Here is an 11,785-nt window from a genome sequence, read left to right as displayed (position 1 = left end):
AGAGCGGGAAGTCCCCCCTGCTACCTACCCTGCAGCCTGTCACAGCCACCTCTAAACCTTGCAGGCCACCATCATGAGAGAACCAGTCTCAGAACCAGCTCAGGATTCAGGCTAAGCCCTGGCCACATGTCTGCACTTCCGGTGGGTAGGAAGAGACAAAGTCGACCTCCTTTCAGATTCCACAGTGGGAAGAAGGGCCACACACAAAGGGATGGTTTGTCAAAAAGGAGTTTTGCATACTGGGCAGGCAAACAACACCATTCTCTACCCTGTACTTTCTGAATTGGGAAAATGTTTGCAAGAGTCGCACCGCACTTAAGATTCCTCCCCCAATTTTTCTACCACCTTATCAAAGTATCACTAGTTTCTCTTATCTGCACTCTCCATATCTCACTCTGCTTTCATCCCATTACTCTCCATGACAATACCTAAACAGACACTTCTGGTGTGCTTAAATTCTGTGATGACCAGGGAGTTTGGAGGTGGAGGCTGCAACATCTTCACCAGGCTATAAAGACTTTGTTAGGGATGACGGGAGAATCTGCGTTGAAGAACAGAGCATTTTGCTCCTCTGTCAGAATGAATGGGAACCAGAAATTGGATGTTTATAACCAAGAAAAGCAGAATTTCATCCAGCACTTCTCCCAGATCATCAAAGTGCTGACTGAGGATGAGCTGGGACACCCAGAGACAGGGGATGCTATTACCCGGCTCAAGGAGGTCCTAGAGTATAGTGCCATAGGAGGCAAGTACAATCGGGGTTTTGACGTGGTACAAGCCTTCCAGGAGTTGGTGGAGCCGAGAAAAAAGGATGCGGAAAGTCTTCAGCCAGCACTGACTGTGGGCTGGTGTGTAGAAATGCTACAGGCTTTCTTCCTGGTGTCAGGTGACATCATGGACTCTTCCCTCACTGTGGGGCTTGGGGTGATAGTGCAGATCTGCTGGTGTCAGAAGCCAGGCATAGGCTTGGATGCCATCAACGATGCTCTGCTTCTGGAAGCCTCCATCTACCTCCTGCTGAAGCTCTACTGCAGGGAGCAGCCCTACTGCCTGAACCTGCTGGAGCTCTTTCTGCAGAATTCCTTTCAGACTGAGATGGGACAGACTCTCAACCTTATCACAGCATCCCAGGGCCATGTGGATCTTGGCAGATACATTGAAAAGAGGTACAAATCTATTGTCAAATACAAGACAGCTTTCTGCTCTTTCTATCTGCCTATTGCAGCTGCCATGTACATTGATGGGGGAGAAGGACCAGGTTGCAGAATTTTCCCTGTCCAATCACATTAGGACAGTGGCAGGCCTGTGATTGGGCAGGAAAAGGGAGGCAGAGCTAGGAATTGGGGAGACTGAGAAGTCACCATGGAGGCAGACAGACAGGAAGAAGATCTTGATCTCGCGTGGTTTTAAACAGCCACGAATAGCTAAGGTTTTCACAAGGTTAGAATAATTGGGTTAAAGCTTTATTTTTATCAATTGCCTCTGAAATTACTGTATTGGCATCTTGTAAATTGTGATCTTATTGTTATATAAATCTGATTGGATAATTAAGCTTTAAGAGTCATGTTTCTACCGGGTAATTAGGTGTTGAGATGGCTGATCGTGGGGTGTGTGGGGCATTGCATGGAAGTGAGATGAACTCTCGGACCCTTCCGGAGAGATGGCCCTCATGGGAGATGTCCCGGTGGGAGCCCTGTGGTCCAGTTGGCGGGTGGCAGGAGCTCAGGAGTGTGGCCTGGCCCCACTGAGAGATAGCAGGCTTATTTTCTTTTAATATATCCCGCAACAGGAGCATGCCAATGCTCTGAAGATCCTGTTGGAGATGGGCAAGTTCTTCAGGTCCGGGACAACCGCCTTGATCTCTTTGGAGACCCCAGTGTGATCAGAAAGGTCGGCATTGACATCCAGGACAACAAATGCAGCTTGGCTGATGGTTTAGTGTCTGCTAAGAGCCACTCTTTTTTTTTTCATTTTTTTATTAGGTATTTTCCTCATTTACATTTCCAATGCTATCCCAAAAGTCCCCCATACCCACCCCCCACTCCCCTACCCACCCACTCCCCCTTTTTGGCCTTGGCGTTCCCCTGTACTGGGGCATATAAAGTTTACAAGTTCAATGGGCCTCTCTTTCCAGTGATGGCCTACTAGGCCATCTTTTGATACATATGCAGCTAGAGACAAGAGCTCCGGGGTACTGGTTAGTTCATATTGTTGTTCCACCTATAGGGTTGCAGTTCCCTTTAGCTCCTTGGGTAATTTCTCTAGCTCCTCCATTGGGTGCCCCGTGATCCATCCAATAGCTGACTGTGAGCATCCACTTATGTATTTGCTAGGCCCCAGTATAGTCCCACTAGAGACAACTATATCAGGGTCCTATCAGCACAATCTTGCTAGTGTATGCAATGGTGTCAGCGTTTGGAAGCTAATCAAGAGCCACTCTTTAACACGCCAGATCTTAGAGGAGAATTATGGACAGAAGAACCCAGGAAAAGTGGCATAGGTAAAAGCACTGTATGAGGCACTTGATCTGCAGACTGTGTTCTTCAAGTAAGAGGAAGACAGTAACAACTGCCTCAAGAGTCTCATAGAGCAGTGCTCTGAGTTCCTGCCCCCATCCATCTTCTTGGAACTAGCAAATAAGATCTACAAGTGGAGAAAGTGACCTTAAGGTTGTGGAGGCTGAGAGGGAGGGATCTCAATAAACTATTGTTCAACAACAAGACAAACAAAAGACTTTGTTAGGCTTTGTTTCGGCTGAAAGATATGAGGGCATGTATGGAAGTCAGGGAAATGCCCTGCTTTTGGGTCTCAACCTACTCCAGATTGTGGCTGAATCTGCAGGCTTATTCAGCCTCAGCAGCCTCCTGGCAATATCTGATAATCTATTCTTTTTCTCTTTGGTGACATATTCTGAGCTTGGCTCCTGCTTCTACTAGCTATGCATACACCATAAGAGAAGTGTGGTCATATTCTACTACCGAGGAAAGTGACCCTGCAGGGAGAGAGCCATGGAGCTGGCTGCTGAGAAAGTAAGAAGCCAACAAGGAGACTCTCAGGACCAGAGTAATGCTTCCATGGTTAAAAGCATTTGCCGCTCTTGCAGAGGACCTGGGTTGTGTTCTCAGCACCCACAAAGGAGCTCACAGCTGTCCCTAACTCCAGTTCCAGGGAGTCCAAAACCTTCTTTACATCTCTGCAGACAGTAGGCATGTGTATGGTGTACTTGCATGCAAGTACACCATAAAATTATACACATAAAATTTAAAACCCAAAGACAGAACTTGCTTCAAAATTATATCCCTACCCATCCTGTCCACTTTTTTCCATTCCCTCTTCCCTCCTCTTCCCCCATTTCCCTCCCTCCCTCCCTCCTTCCCTCCCTCCCTCTCCCCCTCTCTTTCTCTTCCTCCTTCAGGGCTGGTGATCACACCCAGGACCTCACCATAAACTAAGCATATTCTTTACCTCCGAGCTTCACCCCAGTCTCAGCACTTCCTTTACCTAGCCCAGAGTTTCCCCACCGGTGTCCCAAATGCAGATTTAGTATAGACTCTTGTTAATGTCTTTCTATCAAGGTTTTAACAAATACACTGTCAACTCATAAATGAAAATTGATGACCCAGGTGGTGACAGGCACCTGGAAACCCAGTCCTTGGCAGGCTGAAGGCAGGAATTGCAAGTCTTGGGTCACCTAAACTAGGTGGAAAGACCCTGTATATTATAAAAAGAAATATCAGTTTTGTGAGATGGATCAGGGGGTAAAAGCCGTTACACACAGGCTTGAGTTTGATCCTGGGATCCACAGTGGAAACAGAACCAATGCCCAAAAGTTGCCCCCTGACTTCCATACATGCACACACACGAATAAGATTTTAAAACCACCAATTTGGGAAAAAATATGTTCCATTCACCCTATCTACGTCTACTATACTTTTTTTTCTGGACTCCTGCTTCTGTATCTCTCTAGATGTTTCTGTTTCAGTCTTTTCCACTCTCTCTACGCATTTTCCCTGGGGGACTTTCATGAACATTCTACCAAAACACCTCTTGAGACTTCCTATTTTTGAGTAGGAGAAGCAACTTTTTGATGGGAAAAGTAGATAGGGTGTTTAGCTCAGTTGGTGGAGCACCTGCCCAGCATGCACAAAGCTCTGTGTTCTAATCCTATCTATCTATCTATCTATCTATCTATCTATCTATCTATCTATCTATCATCTATCTACCTACTGGGCAAGGTGACAAAAATCTCTAATTCCAGTATTCAGGAGGTGCAGGCAGAAGGATCAGACATTCAAGGTCATCTTGAATGCTGTGAGTTTGAGGTCAGCCTAGGCTACGTGAGGTTCTGTCTTAAAATAAGCAGTTTGATAAGCACTGACATTTTTATCATATCAACTTTGTGTTTTACCTAGAAATTTATCACAAATATAATGCAGTGGTTTGAATGAGAATAACTCCCATATATTTGAGTGCTTAGTCCACAGTTAGTGGAACTGTTTGGGAAGGACTAGGAGGTGTGGTCTTGTTGAAGGAGGTGTGTTACTGTGGGGTGGGCTTTGAAGTTTAAAAAGCCCAGGCCTGTGGGGCAAATGGACCATGCCACCAAACAGAAGAACTTGTAAGATCTAGTAAGCTCAGATCCTGAGAGTCTCAGAGAGTTGAGATTGGCAGAAGTCCAGCCGCTTCCTACCCATTTCTGTACCTGCTCTGGAACAGGAAACCATGACACCCCACTGAGGGGGCCATGACAATCAGTAAGGAAAACACCCGGAGTCCTTCCCCATGCAAGCAGAATATCACTAACATCTGCAACTGAGCCAATAGGAAGTACCCACCCCTAAAACCCACCCCACTCTTCAGTGTTTATAAAGTTCCTGTCCACATGGGATAAAGTGCACATTACTTCACTGAGGATCTTCTGAGAGCGGCTGTTTTTACTGAGCTGTAACACTTGAGGAAGAGTTCTCTCTCCTGAGGAATTCATCACTGAACTTTGAATCAGCCTGGCTGACCAGGTTCACACTGCTACCACAGCCACCATCACAGTCACCACCACTGTGGCTGACAAAGCCTGGGACCCCGGCTTCTTGCCCCATGCAGGCTGCCCAGACCTCCTTGTTTCTCTTCCAAGGCCTGTAACACTTTGGCTTCCGGCTGGACCAGAGCCCTGTGGAACCTATTTGTTCAGGTCCCTTCTTTCCCTTTGGGTGGTTAGCAGATGACACAGGTCATTCCCAGTTAGCATTTTTCTATCTCTGCCTCAGGGTTGTCATCTCAACAGGTCAACTCTCAGCTCCAGCCCCATGCCTGCCTGCCTGCTGCCATGCTCCTGGCTGGCCATGACAGTCATGGACTCACACTCTGAAACTGCAAGCAAGTCCTCAATAGGTCTTTTCTTCTGTAACTTGCCTTGGTCATGGTGTCTCTTCACAGCAATAGAAAAGTAACTAAGACATGTAGTGACTTAAAATAACACATATTTATCATCTCATGGTGAATTTGGGACAGGACTGCAGGCACAGCTTCCCTTGGCCTCACAAGACTACAGTCAAAATATCTGCTGTCTTGGAGTCTCATCTAGTGGGCCAATTGGGGAATAATATGCTCCAAGCTTATTCAAGTTGTTGACAGAACACACTTCCTTATACATGAAAGATTAGTGACCTCAACTACTTCACTCAACTTTTTTCTCAATATTTATTTATTTGTGTGTGTGTGTGTGTGTGTGTGTGTGTGTGTGTGTGTGTATACACGAGTGCATGCCTGTGCACCACAGTATGCCCATAGAGGCCAGAAGTAGCTGTAAGACCAACAGTTATGAGCTACCCAATGTAGGTGCTGGGAACAGAATTCAGGCTCTCTGAAAAAGCACCAAGTGCTCCTAACCACTGAGCCACCTCTCTAGCCCTATGGCTATTGGCTGGCCACCTTCAGGTCCTAGAGGCCGCCCTTAATTGCTTTCTATCCTGGGTTTTCCAGGATAGTCACTTTATTAATCACACAAAGTCACAAAATGCAGTCTGCAAAGATGGTGTTTTAAGTGATGTGACACAGTAAGGGGAGTGACAGCCAGCCACCTTTACGACATTGGTTAGAATTGGGTCACAGTCCCTACCTGTACTCAAAGGAAGAGGATTACACCGGGATACACTCACAAATCCTAATTACAATGAATAGTAAAATTTCATTCCTCCAAGACAACTGATCTCTCTCTCTCTCTCTCTCTCTCTCTCTCTCTCTCTCTCTCTCTCTCTCTCTCTTTCTCTCTCAAACACACACACACCATCTTTAGACATTTGCTAATCCATTTTTTTGTTTTGTCTTCTTTGTTTTGTTTTTTGTTTGTTTGTTTGTTTGTTTGTTTGTTTTTGTTTTTCCAGACAGGGTTTCTCTGTGTAGCCCTGGCTGTCCTGGAACTCATTCTGTAAACCAGGCTGGCCTTGAACTCAGAAATCTGCCTCCCTCTGCCTCCCAAGTGCTGGGATTAAAGGCATGAGCCACCACTGTCTGGCCTGCAAACCCATTTTTTATCACTGTAAATTAGTTTACATTCTCCTGAATTTCACATGCATGTAGCTATGTCTCCTGTCTGGCTCCAGCCATTCAGAATGGACTGTTCTGAGATGGAGGCGTGTTGTTGCATGTGTCAATAGTTTATCCCTCCCCACTGCTCGGCCACCTTCCTGTGATCCATCACAGCTGCTTAGCCCTTGTGTTGCGATGGCCTGTTGATGTGGTGTTTCCAGACTTTGCAAGTTACACATGAAGCTGCTGTGAACACCCATGTGTGAGCTTTCAGACAGACATCTGCCTTCCCTTCTCTGGAGTAAATGCCTAGGAGTGGAGTGGCTGGTATGTACTATTAATTCTTACAAAACAAATGGCCAAAGTCATCGTATTGCTTTTATATTCGTGTGTATAGAATGGGATACGAGGGTGCTGTTTCTCACCAGCACTGATCTGTCCAATGTTTGCCACTTTAACTAAGCAATTAGGTGTGAAGCGACATGCTAGTGTTTTCATTTGCACTTCTAACACGACTAAAGAAGTTAATGAGTTTGTTTTTGTTTTTGTCTGTCTCTGTTGACCGTCTGGTCCTTCTTTTGTGAGCTATCCAGTCAATTTGGAGCTTTTTGGTTGTTTGGTTTTGCTTTGTTTATTTTTGTTTCATTTCTGGGTAGTTGGATTTTTTTCCTTAGGGAATTATAAGACTTCTTTATATGGGTATTGGGTTCAGGCATTATACCTGTGCTATGTTTTAGCTGGCAAAGCTGGGCCATACAAGATGTTTTGGTTTGCTCCTATTTATTTATTGTATATATGTGTGATATGTGTGTGTATGTGCATATATGTGGGGTGTGTGTGTGATGTGTGTGTATGTATGTACGTGTGCATGAGTATGCATGTATGAAATGTGTGTATGTGTCCATGTATATGAATGTGGTGTGTGATGTGTGCCAAGGCTCAACTTCTTTGCATGATCCCTTCAGTTCTGGGCTGTCAACTGCAACTGAGGCTGCACCTTCAACAATGGCCTTCCATGGCCTCTCATAGTGTCAAGCCCCAGCTGCTCTTCAGGACCCCTTCATGTCTTCAAAACCAGCACCACCTGGGTGATTCTAACATATTATCAAATCCATCTGCAACACAAGGTACAGCTTTGGACGGGACTGGGGGACTCCTCCTCGGGGCACTTGGCAATCACAGACTGCTTGCAAAGTGTTCTCTGCTTATTCCTCGGGCAAACAACCTCAGCACTAATGGAGATTCTAATCCCAGACTAGCTTGTCCTGTAATTTTCTCTTTTCTTTTTTAAAAAAATATTATTTATTTATTTTTATTTATGAGTACACTGTAGCTGTCTTCAGACACACGAGAAGAGTGCATCAGATTACAGATGGTTGTGAGCCACCATGTGGTTGCTGGGAATTGAACTCAGGACCTCTGGAAGAACAGTCAGTGCTCTAAACCACTGAGCCATCTCTCCAGCCCCTAAACTTTTCTTTTCAAGACATGGCACTGTATGGGTTGTTCTTTTAAAGGATTGATGGGATATAGTAATGAGAAATTTTGAGATAACTGAAGTCAAGAACATTTATGTGCCACATAATATATATGTGTATGTATATGTATGTATATATATGTATGTATGTATATATATATATATATATAGGTGGGTTTTGTTTGTTTGTTTGTTTGTTTGTTTGTTTTTTTCGAGACAGGGTTTCTCTGTATAGCCCTGGCTGTCCTGGAACTCACTTTGTAGATAGACCAGGCTGGCCTCGAACTCAGAAATCCGCCTGCCTCTGCCTCCCAAGTGCTGGGATTAAAGGCATGCGCCAACCGCGCCCAGCTCAAGATATTTTTGTTTTTAGGAAAAATATTTTAGTTGTTGAAGTATCACAATATATACTCATTAGTTTAAAAAAAATCACACAATATACTTGTTTTTTTTTAAATTACCTTCTTCTTTTTTTTCTTTTTTCCAAAAGGGGTCTCATCTGTAGCCCTGACTTATCTGAAATTCAAATATGTGGCCAGGCTGGACTTGAATTCACAGATATCCACCTGCCTCTGCCTCCCAAGTGCTGGAATTAAAGGTGTGCGCCATCATCGTGCCTGGCTTACCGTATTACATATGTAGGAGTGCTTACTAGTTAGCTCAGGCTAGCCTCAAACTTGTAATTCTCCTGCTTTGGCTTGGGTTGTGTTAGGACTGCAGACGTGTGCCACCAACCCCAGTTTCAAACAGCACGGCTGAAGTGCAAGTCGTGTGGCTTACCTGTCTCCCTCCTTGGACATGACGAGGGTCACAGTTCCGATGATTTCTTCTTATTGACTCTACTTATATAACTATTTCAAGGAACTTTATTTTCTAGTAAGATTATTGTACTGTAGATTCTGTTTTTTTGGAAGTCCTTGGCGAGAGGAAGTAACAGAGAACCCTTCAGAAAGTTTATCACCAGGAAATGTTAATCATTTCCATATTACCCACAACTTAGTGGGACCAAGAATGTGTCACGTTCTCCCTTAGAAACAGGATTCGACTGCAGCGCACACGAGGGACAGAGGGACGACGCGATCCAGCTCCAGCCGCCCAGAAGCCGCTGTGACTAAGTTCGAGGGAGCTGGAATTTCACAGTGGTATACAGTTCAAGCTCCTTAATATACAAGCCAATCCATCAGCTCTGCAGACACTGTGGCCTGTGCTAGGGTACCGTCTCTGCCTCCCTGGAGCTTTGATCCTGTAAACAGGTCATGTGGCAAAGGTTACTGTCCTCCAGCTCTCATCTCTGTGCTTGGAAACAAACAGACAATTAACAGAAAGCACCCCGCACAGTTTGTACCTGATCGGTGGGGTCTAACAAACAGCCCTTTCAAACTCTTTTGCCAGATTCTTCTCCTCCCTCCCTGCCCCCCCCCCCTTAGAACTTAAACCCTGGAATTCCCCCTAGAAACCAGCCCATCTGGAATATTCTGCTGAAAGTCAGTAATTGATACCAGGTGGAGAGAGCGACTCAATCACTCCAACTGCTTCGCTCCCAATCTCGAAACCTCGATGCATTCGCTGCAGCCAGCTTTGGCCTCTTGTGCCCGTGAAGCCTCACCTCCTACATGCTGTCCAGAAGGCAGTGCCCAGTTAATGTTTGTCGGGTTCATTGAATGAAGCAGTGTGGCTTTTGGAACTCATTTGAAAATAATGAGAATCGTAGTGTTCTCACAATGCGGCAGGAAAGGTGGGATGTTATTTGATCAGTTACCTGGCTTAACAGGAAAAAAAAATCTTTTGGGTACCTATTCCCTGAGGGGTAGGTGGGGAATAGTTTTCACAGGCTAAGGGTCAGAGAGGCTTTGGCGCTTGTTTTGTGGGTGCTGTTGAGTAGGTTTCTTTGTCTCTTGGTTTTATGGGCTTCTCATCAGTAAAATTAGGCACATAGCATTTACTGTGGAGGGTTATAAACACTAAATAAGAAGACATAAAATCCATGGCACAAATGTTACACATAGGAAGCATTGCACACATGCTACTTACTGCTCTAATGGTGGTGGGTCCATGCAGGTACACAACTAGAATAATGTAGACGCCTTGTGGGTGAATAGACACACGAGTGACTAGCCACACCAGGTGTGTGTTCCACCAAGAGCAGTACTATTTCCTGTGCCCTGGCCAGATGTATGCAGTTCCCAGTTGAAACGATTCCTGGGAGTTATTAGAAAGCCCTTCCATAGCTTTCTCAGACTTAGAGGAAATTCTGGCCCCATATGACACTGAGGAGGAACTGGGGGGCTTGCTTAGGTTGTCTGGTCTGTTGGATGGGTAGGACTGGCTTCCTTTTCATCAGACTACTCCATGACTTGGGACTTTTCTATTGCCCTGACAAAACACCATGACCAAGGTAACTCATAAGAGAAAGTATTTAATTTGGGGTCATAGTTCCAGAGGTGGGGGCCATGACCATTATGGTAGGGCACATGGCAGCAGGTAGGCAGGGATGGTGCTGGAATAGTAGCTGAGATCTTACGTCTGATCCATGAGCAAAAGAGAGAGAGAGACAGACAGACAGACAGACAGAGACAGACAGAGACAGACAGAGACACAGAGAGACAGAGAGAGGAGAAAGAAACAGAGAAAGACAGACATAGATAAACACAGAGAGCTAGCTAACTGGGAATGGACTGGGTTTTTGAAACCTTAAAGCCTACCCCAGTGACACACCTCCTCCAACAAGGCCACACCTCCTCCAACAAAGCCACACCTCTCCAACAAGGCCACACCTCCTAATCCTTCCCAAACAGTTCCACCCACTGAGGACCAAACATGCAAATATTTGAGCCTAAGAGGGTACTTCTCATTCAAAGCATCACAAAAATCAATAAAGGGACCAATAATCACTGTTTACTAGAGACAATGCCTTTTGTGAATACAATGTTTTATGTACCACAAACCACCTAGAGATGAATTCAACCCAACCCATTCTTCCAATGTAATTATGAGAATATTTAGCAACACAAAGAGGGATTTATAAAAACATGAAGAGAGCAAGACAGACTGTTACATTTGGTCAAGACCAACATGGAAAGTTCTCAGTTAGATACAGTAAACAAATACAATAAAATGCAGATAACATTTTTGGATAATATCAATATTTTTCTGGAAAAAAATGGAAACAACTAAAACTGATTTGGGTGAGGTGAGAATTTCACTTTTAGATCCACAGGCTTTTATTGCCTTGAAGTTTATGACATCTATTATATTGCTTATTTATTGAGCCTACCTAAATCAAGGCTATGCCTATGCAATAATGTAATCACATAAATACATGATAAAACTTGGGGAAGATTCTAGAAAAATGAAAGAGTATGTCAGGCTGATGAAATTATAGAAAAAAAGCCTTACTTGAATGATTGACATATGAACAATAATTATGATTTTTCTCCCACAAGTTGCTCACACAGAGTATGCGAAGATTGAGAAAACAATCCAGGTTGGGTAAATTTCAAAAGGCATTTGTTTATCTGCTGTGGTGTGGATGTTATCTTCCAAAGTGTTAGACTCTTAATTTCTGAGGCAACAGAGTCTGGGGATGAGTTCTTTAAATGGTGACTCTGATCCCTCAGTGGGTTAATGATCTTGCTTTGGGAGCAGGTGAGTTATCACAAAAGTGAGCTCATAAAACCTGAGCTTGGCTCTCCTCTCTTGTGGGACCGTGCTCCCTGAGCCTGGCTCCTCTCTTGTGGGACCGTGCTCCCTGAGCCTGGCTCCTCTCTTGTGGGACCGTGCTCC

At 44.7% G+C, this 11,785-nt stretch overlaps 1 pseudogene; it reads left to right on the top strand.

Annotated features, from left to right (window-relative positions):
* The first annotated feature begins 550 nt into the window (after positions 1–550).
* LOC110306542 lies at positions 551–2,662 on the top strand (annotated as a pseudogene).
* The last annotated feature ends 9,123 nt before the right edge of the window (positions 2,663–11,785 follow it).

This window comes from Mus caroli, chromosome 12 (genome assembly GCF_900094665.2).
Source record: "Mus caroli chromosome 12, CAROLI_EIJ_v1.1, whole genome shotgun sequence".
Classification (NCBI taxonomy): domain Eukaryota; kingdom Metazoa; phylum Chordata; class Mammalia; order Rodentia; family Muridae; genus Mus; species Mus caroli.
This window is presented reverse-complemented; position numbering and strand designations above follow the sequence as displayed.